The sequence below is a fragment of the Gallinula chloropus genome, assembly GCF_964237585.1.
Source record: "Gallinula chloropus genome assembly, chromosome: 3".
Classification (NCBI taxonomy): domain Eukaryota; kingdom Metazoa; phylum Chordata; class Aves; order Gruiformes; family Rallidae; genus Gallinula; species Gallinula chloropus.
Window position 1 is genome coordinate 68,984,787 of NC_140087.1, and position 14,275 is coordinate 68,999,061.

Sequence of the window (14,275 nt, forward strand, 5' to 3'; positions counted from 1 at the left end):
TCACAAACCAGCAAATCCTCCATGCTTGCAGCTGCTGAGTCTTTCAGCCACTTACATTCTGTACAAGGAGGTTCAAAGATGTCTCCCAAGTCCAAATTTGTGTAACAACAGTTTTAATCATTTATGGGGGCAAAAAGGCTTCAGAGACAGTAATGCAATTATATAAGTGTATAATGCAAAAGAGAATTCAATTGTCTCGATGCCATACAAGGCAAACTTATTACAGGATCCCAGCAAAAGACACTCAAAACACGACTGCACTGCATCCAGAGTTTTGCTGGCAGCATCAGTGTGTGTTCCTGCCAGCCGTCAGAAGTTCATAATCACAAATTTCAGGGAAAAGAAACAAGCCTAGATTGAATTACGGGGTTACAGTGACCAAAGATTTAAATAAAAGTTATTTGCAGTGGAAATGCTATATTTTGTCCTATTAAGGACTGAGCAAACACACTTTTTACGTAGCATTAATATATCAGGCAAAAGTGAAGTCTTTCTCTGATTTCAGGCTTTGTGCTAGACTGAAACTTGTGATCCTAAAATGCAACAGCTTTTAATGAAATACAAATATACTTGCTTCCAGAAGTGGAAAACAGTCTTACTACTGTCCCTTAAAAAACAGGCTGTTATTCCTCATTCTTTGGAATTTTTCATCCATATTCATAGCAAGAACCCTGAGAAATGTTCCAAAGTGCCAAATAGTATGAAAACTAATGCCAAACACATTGTCAATATCCTACTAAATATTGCTTATGAACTTACCAGCATTGAAATAGTTATTCTTAGTAGAACTTTCTGAATGGCAGTCATAAATATTCAGCTTCATAAATAGTCCAACTAGTAACTACAGGCTTAATAGCAGTGATCAAAAGACCCCCCTTCTCTCTCAAGCGGGGGGATGAATAGATTTTGGTTTTAAACTTCACTGAGGCAGGCACAAAAATAGTGTCTTTTCCATAAACCTCTTTCTTCCATTTTTATATAGTGTAGTAGACTTGATGACTTCTTTCTTGTGAGTTCAAGTTGCCTGCATTTCCTATTCATAGAGAAAGGCTCATTTCCTGTTGAAAAACACGCATGTATTTCCTCTTATTTGTTTGACAACATTCTAACTGGCAGTAACAAAAAGAGTAGTAAACAGAAATAACCCACTTTATTGGTATCTGTACACAAAGCCTCTACTTCTTATTCTTTGCCTTTAAACAAGACATAAAATTAAGATTTTTTAATTTTTTTTTTTTTTTTAATTTTCATCACATGCCAATGCTTGCAGCAAAACAAATAAGGAGAGAAGTGTAAGGTATGTTATCTTTTTAGGCTCCCATGATTGTCAGGTGGGCTTAGGCAGGTGGTTTCAAGTTCCTCCTTACTAGCTGCAAGGCCAAATCATCAGTTGAGGGTGGGACAACTTTTAGACCTGACATGCAAGAGGGGGATCATCATGTGTCCCTTGTCATGCAGTAAAAAGAGTTAAAAGTAAGCAAACGTATGAGCAAGTAAAACCCTTGTATTAATGGGGAATGTGTCAGTCAATAGCAATACAGGCTGTGCTTCTATCTACTATACAAGAAAGGCAAAAGTATTCTACTAGGTCACTTAGTTACTTCAACCAGATGGAATCCAAAATGTTCAGAAAATTAAAAATCCATTTATTCCCCCAAAGTTGCATTCCATCTGTTTTCAGACATTTATGGAATCTTTCTGCATACAGGATATGGCAACCACCGGTGACTTGGAAATATTTCTTCCCTGTGCAGCTCACAGAAAGCCAGGCTGGATATAGACGGCACCAGAGTAGGACCTTTTTTCAGGTGCTCTTATTTCTCTTCAAAATATAGGAAATTCTAGCCTTGTTTTAAATGTAAGAATCATAAAATCCAGTGTACCATTAAAATCCAACAGGGGCTTTTCATCTTCAAAATAAAAATTAAAAATAAAAAATAAGAAAATCAGGATATTCCCTGCTCTTTCCACCTTGAAAATTTGAACTTTCCTGTCAGTCTGTTTCTCATTTTCAGCTTGTGGAGAAAAAAAGAATGATTCAGACGCTAAGAAGGAATGCAGCCTGGCATGTAGTGATCTCCACTCTGAAGATAAAAGTGACAAAATTACCCCAGGAGTTATGAGCTCTAGTCTTCATCAATCATTTTTCAAGAAATATTTTATTTCATTCAACTACATATTGTGCCTAAATCTAACTGGGGTATGGTCCCCTTCCTTCTATCCTTGTTCTCAGCATCTTCAGCTTCACCAGATGGAAGGATATCATCCTTCATCTGGCATGCAGGCCGGGCTGAATTTTCTGTATATGACACAAACATCCATATTTCCTCTGTCTCCTTAGGACCTTCTTTCCTTTGTAGTTAGTGGTTCAGCACCAATGAGCATTACCCTCCTTGGTGCTGAGTATATTTTATCCCTTGGTGAAGCTTACCCATAAGGAAAGTACAGGCTATATCTATACTGTCAGCTAAGTTATATTCCCACTTCTCTCTTGATTATCCACACCTCACGTTAAATCACTCCCAGCTTCTGGGAGCTCGAAGAAACCAACTACATGCCTACAAGCTGAAAGACATTCAGCAGGTAACTCTGCCCCAGGACTATTTCTTACAGGTCAAAACCCCACCAGGTCTGGTGGTCTTATAGGGTTCTCTGATGCTACATCAGCACTATGACGGTGGTCCTTTGCACCATGAACACCCTTCATGCACCTATGCCAAGGCCCAGACTACTACAGAGAATGTAACTGGGGGCAGGGGCAGAATACATATCTTCCATTATCTACATCTGAATGTTGTTCATCTCGCCAAATTATCTGGGTGATAGGTGACTGTAACTTGGCAAGGCAAAGCACTCAAAAATCCCAAGCCAGCATATCAAAAAACAGAGAACTGGCTTTAAGTATAAGACTGCATTTAAAAAAATACTGAAAAAGAAAATCACAAATGTTGGATGATTTGGTTTTGTCTTTACAGGTTTTTCTGAATGTTGGGTCCTGTCTTCACATCTTCTTCTGCAACACCAAGAGCAGGAAAAAAAAAAAAGGAAGCTCATATTTGTACTTAGTCTCCTGCCATCCAAAACCAATACTTAATCCCCACGTGCCACCATGCAAACCCAGCAAGAGTATTACATGAGTCTTACTGAAAACTGGTACCAGTAACATCAAGTTCTGCTGTAACAAGCCTGTATTTTTCATCACTCCAAATTTGAAATCCACCAGTTTTGACTTTGGGGTTGAGGAACACAGGCTAAAAGACCATATTCGATCAGCAGCAGAACCAGAGACCAGATTTCCTCCTTTTAAAGACAAATATCTCCCTAACTTCAATCATTGGAGAGCTGACACTGAGGAAGCTTGCTGCCCACATGCACAAAACCTAAGCAGCAAAATAGCAAAACCAGAAAAAACATAAATGGTGCAAGAAAGGCTGCTGAGGAGCATCACGAGAGCGCATCCATCCACATGAGGCAGGCACACATCTCCCTGGATATCATCTCCTGTCTGCACAAATAAAATACACCTCTCTCAAGAGTTAAAACTAATTAAAGGCTTCCTTTGATTACACAGAGGGACTTGGACCCATACCTCCTTATCAGCTGAAGTGCCTGCACTGCTTCCCTTTAGTTTCACCCATCCCCTGCTAAGTTTAGAAGAAAAGGCAACAGCTGTGGCTACTGACAGAACAAGGTTGGCAGCTGCAAAACTGAGATGCCACATTTCAGTATATAATTTTCTTTCCACAGTGTCTCTCCCTAACTTTCCTCTTTAAGAGGCACTTAAAATCCATGTGTCTGACTCAATTATTGTTATTGTAGCCATGGAACAGAATGTGATGCTGATGAGGGCCTACCTGTCTAGTTAGCTTCCCTTTCTGGATGCTTTCTTTCTTTGATTCATCATTGCTTGTGACACATGTATTGTCTAAACTATGTTCAAGAACAAGTCTCTAATACATTCAATGGAAGAAGGTGAAAAAAATCAGAAAACGGCGGATCAGTTGCATGCATACATTTAGGCGCTAACTTTAAACATGCTGTTTCTGAGAAATATCTTGCATAGAAACAACGGTTTCACTGCAAATTAAGAATAACATTTGCAGTAAAATTAAGAATTTTTTTTTTGTTTCCTTTGATTAGGAGAGCACTGACACTGCATAAATGCTCTGTCTTTATGAACTCATCTAGAGATTCTGTGTTCCTCCAGCATCCAGTACATTATCAAATCACATCCGAAGTACTATGAATTCATACCCCAGAGGGCATGAACCCAAATTTAAAGTCATCATCATCCTGTATATTTTCTGCTCAGTTGAAGGTTTTATGATACAGGCTGAATGTCTTTTCAGGACAATCCTAAAAATAAGCTAATGCAGTGGGGACTGAATTTATTGGACATGTACACTCACCTTCAGTTGATGTTCTCCCTAGGTCAGTTCTCATGTGATTGGCAAGGGATCGTGACAGCTTGTATCTTCCTATGAGAAACCTGTGCAGACACTGGTAATTAGAACTGCCACTCAGTCCTCCCTGACAACAGCTACTGCAGTGGCTCTGGGTCTCTGAACTAGCTACTGCCTCTGGAAAATCCTGTTTCCCGGTGTCTTCTCCTCCGTAGGCACATACCTAATTGCATGTAAACATTCTGTAATTTATTACACGACACAAAAACATTGGTACCTTCAAGCAGAAAATACAGCGGTTGATAAATACCGAAAAACTACAATTCCAAAGTGTCACCTACAATGTAGCTCTCCAACCACCTTCCCTGACTGGTTGCTGAACTACAGAGACTTCTTCAGTAACGGAAAATATGAGAAGGGTCTCAGTCTCTTTTTTAAGGAGCCTATTCTTAGTCGAAGTTACGAGTGTTGAGGCTTGTAAGTCAGTTCAGTTTCGGGAAAAAGTACTCCATTTTGGTTTGAAAATATCAATGCATTTTCTCTGGTATATTCTACCTCAATCAGCACCGGAATAAAAAGGCTCAATTATCTATCAGTATATTTTTACCCATTATTCAAAACCTGTTAATGACTGCAACTATCAAAGAAAAGAAAATGAAAGAAAAGTAATGCAATAGGAAAATGAACACAAAGCATTTCCATTTCACAGCCGCATCTGTAAGAGTCTAAGGATAAGGCATGATCTTTGGAAATATTTCCTTGCACTAGGATATCTACTTGGATTCAATTCTCAGCTTTGCTGCAACTTGGAGGTATCATTTCAGACACAGCTTCCTTGTCTGTGAAATGGGGCTAACAATAAAGCCGTGGTTTCCATGCACGGTGCACAGTTATTTAGATCTCAGCCTATGAAATGGCATCTTTTTTTCCCCACAGTAGAGAATAAAAAGAGCCAGAGCAAGGCATTCAGGAACTGTTGAGATCCAGGTTGAAAAGGCAGTGAAATCTAATCTCTTGACCATGGAAATCAGTGGAAATCAACTTCAAAACACTGTTAATTTCAGTGGTTTGGGGACCAAGGTTTAGGAGAACAAACTTACCACATGAAGACAAGTCTGTTTTCCAGACCAATCCTAGACTTCTTGAGAGGAGCAGCCTGTCAGACAGCAGCAGAACATCCCTTTGGGGCAAACCTATACTGAAGGGCTGTATATCGTTGTAGGATGTCTAGGAGCATCTCCGGGAAGATCCCCCTCTATTCTCCCACAGCTTGTTCAAGGCAACAGGGTGGTTTACCCCTGTGGTTAAGCAAAAAATATTTGGCACCAGACCAGGTCTGCAGGCCAGAGCAGCAAGGAAGCCAAGCTATGTGGGAAGGGGCAGCCACAGGGACCTGCTTCTGCTTCCTACCTCTTCCCACCCCATCAGCACTGAGCCTGCCAGTTATGGGAATTTCAGATGGGCACTCAGTGTGCCAGAGCTGGAAGGCACTGCAACCACTGTAACACTGAGTTCATGATCCCAGTAACAGTCCAGCCTAAGAAGAGCATGGCACAGTGTATTAAGCATCTTGATAAAGTTTATGCAACCACTCTTCAAAAACCAACCCAGAAATGGCAATGCTGTATTTTTAGACAGATAATTACAAGGGTACTCCCACATATGTGCTTCAAAACGAATCCAGAAGTGTAATCATGCAACGAGTCAGAAGTTACTGAGCGAATAGTACCATTTCCTTTTTAGACTTCTGTTACTGTGTGGTGGCAGCGTGGTTGTGCTGTATGTGGGTAACACTTTGGCACAGTGTGCAGGGGAGTAAGTGTGGAGCTCTATCCCTGCCCACCGACACTTCCTGGTGAAGTGCCTGCCCCTCCCCAGACACAACACACTGCTCGCTTCTATCACAGTTAGATCTGTTCCCTGAGTTCAGAACTCCCACTGATTTCTAATCTGTCAACTGCACCCAGTCTTCAGAGGATACAAACCCTAATGTTCTGGCAGCACCAAGCTCATCCATGATTGCCCATAGCCTTCTTCTCGAGGATGGTGGGGGAAAACAATGTTAACGTGCAAATAGCAAAGTTCTCGCTGTTACTGTGAGATAAAATGCATTTTAGAAATGTTACAGAAAGATCAGAACATATCATTGCAATCCCAGACAACACAGGCGGAAGATGAAATCACGTCTTAACCAGTGAGGGAGAGTTGTGGCAGTCAAGTAATTAGAACTCTGCCCTTTTAGGCACTCGGCAGCATCATTGTGCTTAAGAGCTCATAGTATCCACCGTATTCCATTGTGAAAAAAAATAAGCTTTTGCTTATCCCCCCACAACCCTGCTTCACTACTGTGCCAGTCTCTATACTAGGTTTCCATGCACTAGTAAAACAGGTACCTTCTGAGGAAAATACTCTGAATTAAAGATGCTTGCAATTTTATTTTAATTTAATGAATTTTAATTATTTTAATAATCAGCTATTAGCAGAGACTGATTAATGGAATTTTAGAAAATTCTTTTAGAATTTTTAGGAATTTCTCTTTTAGAGAAATTTGTGAACTGGTCCTTTTAAGAGGAGGTCTTATCTGCCACTCCTTCCATTGATCACTCTGTCCCATCTCTCACCTTTCCTTCTCCCTGCTGATGTGGTAAAGGAACTGGAGTAAGAATGAACTCAACAGGTAATAGGAGTCCAACCCTAATTAGGTTTAAGCCCATTTCATAAAATCACAGAGCTATTGAAAGACAGCCCGCCTAGTCCTGATCCCAGTGGAGTGTGCCACGAGCCCAGGCACACTCCACTAGCCCAGCGTGCCCAAAGCCCCATCCAACCTGGCCTTCAACACTGCCTGGGAGGGGGCAGCCACAGCTTCTCTGGGCAGCCTGTGCCAGGGCCTCACGACCCTCACAGGGAAGATTTTTTTCTTTATATCTGATCTAAATCTACACTCTTTCCATTTAAACCCATTACTCCTGTCACTACCTGCCTATGTTTAAAAGTCCCTCTTCAGTTTTCAGTTCAGGTTTGATTCTAGTAATCTTACTAACTTTGAGAATTACATCTTCTCCACTGATGTGGTCATAAGTACCAGCATCTCTTCTAGCAGGAGAAGGTCAAAACCGTTCTGAAGGTCTACAGTGGTACAAAGGACGATTCAGCTGGTACCTTGGGAATGTTCTTAGCTTACATAACATAAAAAGACAGCTAGAAAATTATTCTTGCCGAACCTGACTAAAAATACGTTTGCAATATCGTTAACGGATTCTGTTTCCTGTAACTGAAAGGCAATTTGATAAATCATCCTTTGCTGTAATGCCACTAATTGCAATGGATTCTGAAAAAAAAGTCCAAAACAATTTTTTTTTTTTGGAAAAGCCACAAATCCTGAAGGTACACCGCCGGCAAGCCCTCGAGTGTTTATATTACAAACCAAGCGATTTAAATAATCCCCAAGTTCATTAGGTTCAGCTAGATGCTCAGGAGAGGTCTTCTCTTGCACTAGTTTCCAAGAATACACCAATATAGAGCCTCTTATTTTTCACAATAACTGATAGGCTTTGTGTGGCCAGGACTAAATTACAGTAGCAGGATTTTAACAACTGCGGAAAAGACTATAAAACTTTCTGCCCCTTATTAACTACCGTGTGACTATTAGGTTTATGGGCCACGTTAACGTTGCAGCATAGGAACAAAAACATTGTAAACGGTCTCCAAAATGTTGGGAAGCAATTTTCCCCAAGGGAGGCAGGGGCCCTTCCAATCCAGGTAAGGTATGGAAAGGGTCATGTGGCACACATGTAAAACTAGATTAAACTCTCTGTTGCTAAGTAATTAAACCTAATTGTAAACCTGGGCAAGTGTTAATTTTAAAACTGAGCTCCCTATTCAGAGCTCCAAAATCTTTATTGAAAGTTCATGGAAAATGAAAACTGCCTCTTTAAAAGAAATCAGCTTGCAGCTCCCCAGAACGGAGCCCCTGGGCAAGTGGTTCAAAATATGATTTTTATAAACAAATCTGACATAGCAAACTTAATGCAAAACCCTATGCATATAACATCACTTATGTGTGCAACTCGTTTAAATTATAGCTGTAGAGAGAAGGAAATAAAACTGGCATATTAACCTTTGGCACAACAGTGCACACATACTAGCGATGTTCAGCAGCAGATGATATTATTGTGACTCCCACTAGTATTGTCATAGTGAAGGGTCTGTCAGAATTCATGTTTGAAACCTCTACAGTCAGAGTTTATTAATTCAGCCATGAGCATCTGTTCCAGACCTACCTTGGCATGTGCAGTCTGAACAGCAGAATCTTTCTTAGTTCCCTTTGCCTATCACTGTCATATTTAAAGTCATTGAATGCAAAAATGAAATAAAATAAAACAAATTAATGAAATACAAATTGCCTTCTCATCATCAGATTTGAAAGCACTGAACACAAAAATGACATAAACCAGAAAGTAATGACACATACAGTTCCATGGCTTACTGCCACAAGGACCCTCTCTAGTAGTTCAAAAGGACAAACCAAATGCATAAGCAAGACAGACTTAAAAAAAACCCTTACAAATACAATTTAAAACACTCCATTTTTTTTTTGCTTCACATTACTGAGTGCATTCCTATATAAATAATAAAAACATCAGGTAAATATGTGTATGGTGGATAAAATGAGATTTCCTTGTTAAATAATAACTTTCTGTGAGTAGCTTTGACACTGTCACTCAGGCTATGATGCACGTTCTTGAACTGTCTATATGCTCTAAAACATTCCAGTGAACAGTTTCAGGCACAGGACAGCTTAGGGTGTCCCTCCATTTGGTTTCCTCATGGCCCTTGAAAATGAAAAATGGTTTGTTGTATATATGAAGGCCATGAGGCTTACCTGTGGGTAAACCCAGAGAAACAGTTAGCTTTCTTTGTGACAGTAAATGGAGACACAGCCCAGCACAAGACCAAGTGAGAACATTTCTTGGATCCTTATTTCAAAGAGTAACTCATAAAAGGAAAAGCATTAAGACAAAAATTCCAGAGCTAAACAAGTCTATGAAGTTGGCACTAAGCGAACCAATCCTGAGAGAGAGCAAGACAAGTTTGGGAGTCCCACTGCACTTTGCTTGCCCATGCAAAGAAAACAAAACAAGTGCGAACCTCGTGCTGTCCTAGAGGATACAATGGTTGAAATAATCATCTGGCTATGGGCAAAACCATCAGATTTGAGAAAAACTACTTTGCCAAAATACCTCAGGGCAATAGCAAGACAAATATATGTTTTAGTGACATCTAGATAGATTGGTTTAAGCAATACTCACTCTCTCTTCTTTGTGGAAGGATCCTGAGAGCTGCCTCTATTTCCCATTTCCTTTGGCCAGCAACGCCTTGGGCCAAGCTGTGACACTGGCAGTGCTAAGCAAAGGAATACATGATGTACTCTTAGTATTGAGGGATTAAGAGTATGACATCTTTTCTATCCTTACTTCCTCTGATAAAACTGGGATAAATCAGGACTGCAGAAGCTGCTATGCAAGCTGTATGTAGCACATGGCATAAGATCAATGCATGGGAAGCAGGAGGAAAAAAAACAGATTTTGAGTCCCAAAAATAAGCTGTGAAGTAACTTAATCCTCAAAGGTCAGATGTACATCTGAAAGGCTCAGGCCATGCCTTTGTATTGGAATGTTACAACATCAGCCCTAATGACTTAATAGTTTTTGCCCTTGACTTGTGTCAACAGGAACCTATCTTATTACATGGTAAATTAGTTGCTTCCAGCCTACTCCAGACTCCTAGGTGATGGGAAGACAGAGGCACTCCTAACAAAATTAGAAATCCAACCTAGTACCTAAACAGTGTTGCTTAGTAGTATTTAGCACCATTTTAATTTTTGTACAGTGTTTGAGTAAAATAAGGCTGGACACAGGGTGGGGAAGAAGCTACCACGTTTGGCATTCAGGAGCCAAAATTTAAAAGGAAGGCGTCTCCTTTGCCTACTGTTGTGCAGTGTCATCAAAGGTCATCGTCTGCTGCAGGTATCAAGGGATAAATAACGAGCTAGGGTCAGGCATAATGATGGCATGCTCTAGGTAACAGAAGATGCTTTCTTACACTCCTTCCTTTCTCTAGGAGAAGTTTGTACCCTCTACAGACTTTCTCAGCATCCATGCAGAAACAGTTTTCAAGCCTGGTACAGCACAAAGCCACTAGTGCATTAGCACCTAATGATTCAGAGCCTCCCCTTGCATAAAACAGGGGCAAGCAGTAGTTTCTAAAAGAATTACTGTTACCAGGCAATTGGCTTTTTCTGTTTGGATTGAGAAATTCCATATTTTCTGATTTATCTGGAAGGCTTTGTTTCACATCTGTCCTAAAAACCCATCTCCTGTCAGCTAGACAAAGGGTTACTTTTCACAATGAATACACGAGAAGGGAGAGACATGCTTACAGGGTTATGTAAGTCTTCTTTAAGGAGTTTTACAGGCAAGTAAGATGCAGCTCCAGACACCAGACTTTTAAATCATTTAAAGCTGACATAAGCTGATCCTAGGCACAGTTTATAATCATGTTTTTACTTTTCAGCTCTGACAATTACAAATTGTTTGTATTAGCTCCACAAGTATTCCTATTCAGAGGTACTGTCAAAGTCCATTCATCCCTGTCTCAGAACAGCACACCAATCCTTGGCTTTACCAGCCTCCATCCATAACCTTCACCCAACTGTTACCCACCACGCGGGGAGGGGCGGGCGAGATCTACAGCCTGCAAAAAGCCCCACCCTCATCTGCAAGCTGTGGTAGCTGCAGTTTCCCATGTTTCAATGTGGTTTTCAGACCATCTCAGCTTGACAGGAAGAAGCCTGGCACCCTCTAAGCATGTTACACTTGCAAACTTTGAAGATGTTCAAAAGAAAAGAAACGAAAAAAATTAAATAAACGAAAAGTCTTTACCATTTTGCATGAGGTTGCATGAAAACTCTTGGGGCCTAACTTGACTGGAACTGTTTTAAGTACTCCTTTACTACAGCAGCGGTGCGTCATATGAAAGGCTTTGTTTGGCATCTATCCACAGTTATAAATAAAAAACATATTTATCTTTGGTCATGCATATGATTTAAACGTCGGACAGAAGAAAACTTTTTTCTCCTTTTAAATCTGTAGCAAGCCCAAGATAAATTCTTATAAATTATTTCTTTTAAAAGGAGGAAAAGAAAAAAAAAAAAACCAGTAACAAAATAACTTGGCTATTTGGAAATCTGGAAAACAGATTATTTCTTTGGATGGAACAAAGTGTGTATGTGTGTCATCGTGACTTTAAACAGTTCCATGATTCCCCATGGAAATACTTAATTGAAGCTAATAAGATGTGGAGTTATCAGTGGTTTGCCGTGATAGATTTCATATGGTCTCACCAAGATGTTTTACCTCCTCAAAAACTTACTGACCTAAGATTGTGTTAACCAGTGATGTGAGTAGCAACCACCACAGATACTAAATTTGAATGAAACCCTATTCACGGAGGGGACAGGAGTTTGGTCAAACCCCTTCTAACTCCAACCTCTATGCAACACAAACATGTAAAATTCTGATTTGTAGCATGTGTGACAACCTCCCACAGAAATCTTCAAATGAAAGACTTATTTGCTTCCTTAAGACTTGCAGCACAGGTCAGAAGTCCTTTCCTTTGGCATCACAAAATTAGGAAAGAAACTACGGTCAGCAAACTACTGATCCCAACACAAATCTTCCCTCAGTTTCCAGGCTTCATAGGGATCCTACAGGCTAACCTCCCTGACAGGGAGGACCAGACTCACCTTCTTGCATTAAGCAAAATCTTTGATCATGAGTACATACTAAGAAAATGTTGGACTAGTTATAATTTTTAAAAATTGCACCCTTTGTACATCTCATTTTAGAGAAGTAAATCCCTGCTGGTTTTGAGATGGACATGGAGTGCCCACAGACAGTAGTATATTTTTAACCAGAAGCAGGTATCTACGCAACCTAATGAAGAGCCAGTACAGCTTTCTGTGTGTACAGAAACAGGTTATTTGGCATCTGCAAAGTGTAGGTACTTTATAAGCATCTGCACATACCCATTTCTGATAATACCACAAAATAAATTTGGCTTAAGCCAACATATCTGTGTCACTATACATGATCAAACCATTCTGAAGTTTAAGGAGGAGAAAAGCCTTTTCCTATACTGACAGCGGCAGTGTTTATACAAGACTTTTGGTAGAGATAATTTGCCTAACTTTGGCACTCACTTCCCACCTACTTTTTATGTAATTAATTAAACTGCCTTCCTAAAATTGGCCAAAATTAAGCAGCTTCTAATTATTTTCCTTCAGGTAGAGAGAGGTTTGTAGACATTTCTAGCATAATCACCTTTTGCCTTCAGCAGTTTTTTCTTCCTGAAAACCTATTCCACGTATTTGCAAATGCATCTGCTGCATATGTTTCTTTTCAATGTTAATATTCCTTTTGAATATACCATCCCAAGTGATAAAGTCAAGTACATGTCTATGGGCTGTAGGGTCAAGTTCAGCGTACCACCTATCAGTAATTACGTCAGTCAGCAGCAAGCACAGTGCATTCATTAACCTATAAGCAACCTTGGTATTTAACTTACACTGACCAATATTATATTCAGTATTAAAGAAACTGCGTGCAAATACCATGAAATAGGAAGCTCAAGGATACATGAAATCCCATGGGGTAATAGCGCATTTGGAAACAGTCAACATAAAGAGTGAATCACAAGATGAAACAACTATTTTGCAGCTTCTGATGGACAGGGACAGCCTGGGGAACCAACGCTAAGGATTAATACAACCTTCTTTAGGTTGTGAACAGGAACTCTGCGTTCATTTTCTAGCCAGCAAAGGGTAAAAGCCACCTCCAGAAGGCAATTCCCATCTTAGGTATCTATAGTCTATGACACCTTTGACTCCTCATTGACTACAGAGGAAAGTGAGGGCAACTGAGCTCCTAAGTCAGGTGTCTTGTGTAGCTAGCAAGGAAAGAACTGTTTGATATATTTCTGCTACTAGTTTCCCCATAGGACAGTCTGTAACTTTATGTGTGTTCCTTAAAAAGCAAAAGTGCCCAGGATTTACAAGGTTAGAAATGTACACTGCTGTAAGCAGCACACAAACTCAGATGCTGTGGGATTCTTTACCAGTGCAAGTTTTCATCCATCTCAGCATATGGATGAACTGAGCACAGGAGAAGCAAGCCTGATTGTAATTACATTAAGCACTCTGGCAATAAGGAAAAGTTTGTGCTTGTACACAGATGGCTTTATGTTACAATGCTATAAATGTGCCAAGTTTCATGGCTTCACCACATGATGAGGGGAAGGGGCTAGATCCAAAGTCTGTGCAAACCTGCTGAAAAGCTCTCACTGATTTCTGTGCATTTGTATCAGGGTTATGATAAGTCCACTGGCCACACCTGGAAAAAAAGGGAATAACCTTTTGTACTAAACCACAATTGTTTTAAGACCATTTTTAGCCTGGTTTATCTTTTTTTAGCCCAAGTCCTCATGTTTTGGTGACCCTGTTTTCCCTTACATTAGAAACAATAAAGTCCAGTTCAGGTTGATTAAAATGACTTTGAATGCCCACTGTAGCTCTCATCTAAGCTGGAAACTTAAACTTTGCAGACCTCATGGAAACTACCTGGGAAAAAAATACTACATTCTTATTCTATGAGGCCTCCTGAGTCCTTCTGGTGTTTTTGATTCAAGCCCTATTTTCTGTGACCCTCCCACCCCTACTAATTCATGAAGGTAAGAGATTTTTAAGCTTACTTTAGAAGTCCTTAATTTAGAAAAATAAACAAAAATTCTGTCAGCCCATTCCCCAGTGTCTC